We start from the raw sequence: 1,788 nt of genomic DNA, 5'->3' as shown, positions 1-1,788 counted from the left end.
CTTATCATATTTGCAATATTGATTTAACTGCTATTTGTTTAAGTTTGTAATCATTTTCAAAAAGTTTTAGAAAATCAATTCACACCATCTTGGTTAGCTAATCTTGGGCTTTTATTAGTGACAAAATTCTGCAGCCATATTTCTTAATTAGATGTCTCATAACATATTACAAACTTCGCCGCCATAGTTGAAGAAGCTATGAGTGTCTGTTTAACACTTTTCCAGGATATAGCTCCTCCAGCCAGTAGAAAGACATAGTCTGATGTAGATCTCCTATTGTCTTGGCATCTTGCAAAATTAGAATCAAAATTACCAGTGATCTTCAGTTCGTCTGATTTCCTGTATGTGAGTATGTAATTTTTTGTTCTCTATAAATATCGTATAGCCCTCTTGGCTACCTTCAAATGATCCATCCTAGGGTTACTTAAAAAATTTCTTAGCATTCCAACAATGAATGCTATATCCAAACGTGTGCATACCTGAGCATACATCAAACTCCCAACTTCTAAGGATAGAGAATTCTCTACATTGCCTTTTCTTCAAGGTCATTCTTAGGGCACTAATTGAGACTAAATTTGTCTCCCTTAGCAACAAGGATATATCCTGGTTTGCAATCTTGCATTCCATATCTCTTAAGTACCATATCAATATAGCTCTTTTGTGATAATCCAAGAATACCCTGAGAACGATCACTGTGTATCTGTATTCCTAATACAAAATAAGCGTCACCAAAATCTTTCATTCTAAAATTCTTTGATTGAAATATCTTAGCTTTGTGCAATAAGCCTATACCATTGTAGGCAAGTAGTATGTCATCGACATACAATACTAGGAAAATATATAAACTCCCACTGAACTTGTGATATACACAATCATCAACCGCATTTATCTCAAAGCCAAGCGAGATAATTATATGATGAAATTTGTGACACCATTGACGGGAAGCTTGCTTAAATCCATAGATGAATTTCTTTAATTTGTAAACCATTTTCTTTGGTCTCTTGACACAAAGTTTTCTGGTTGCATCATATATATCGTCTCATCAATGTCACCATTGAGAAAAGCCGTCTTTACATCCATCTGATGTAACTCAAGATCAAAATGTTCCACAAGTGCTATTATAATTTTGAAAAAGTCTTTCGTTGAAACTGGAGAGAGTTTCTTTATAATCGGTGCTTTCTTTTTCAATAAAACCCTTTACAACAAGACGAGCTTATAGCTTTCTACATTACCCTTCGGATTCCTCTTGATTTTAAATATCCATTTGCAACTAATAGGTTTCATACCTTCAGGCAATGAGACAAGTTCTCAGACGTCATTATCTTTTATGGACTTTATTTCCTCATTCATGGAGACATCAATTCACTTTTGAGAATTATCACTTTTTATTGCTTGATGAAAGTTGATTGGATGTTCTTCCATTAATCTAATGCCATCCTCATGGTCTTGGAGAAATACTATAAAGTCATCCGGAATTGCACTTCTCATTTCTCTAGTATATCTCCTTAATGGCATATATTCTTGAGATTGTTGAGTTTGTTCATCTGTAAAAATTTCTTGATTGTTTATAGGAGGTCCTGGAATATTGTTTTGATTCGAAATTGTTTCTCGAACAAGTTTTGGAGCAAGAATTTGTCACTAGTCCAGATCATAGTCAATTGCAACAGAAAGAATATATAAATATTCCTCCTGAAAGACAAAATTCCTAACCTTATCTCCCTCCGCAAACTCTACATTCTCAAAGAACCGGGCATTTTTTGTTTCAAAAATTGACTTTTTAGTGGGATC

Source organism: Olea europaea, chromosome 22 (genome assembly GCF_002742605.1).
Source record: "Olea europaea var. sylvestris chromosome 22, O_europaea_v1, whole genome shotgun sequence".
Taxonomy (NCBI): Eukaryota; Viridiplantae; Streptophyta; class Magnoliopsida; order Lamiales; family Oleaceae; genus Olea; species Olea europaea.
This window is presented reverse-complemented; position numbering follows the sequence as displayed.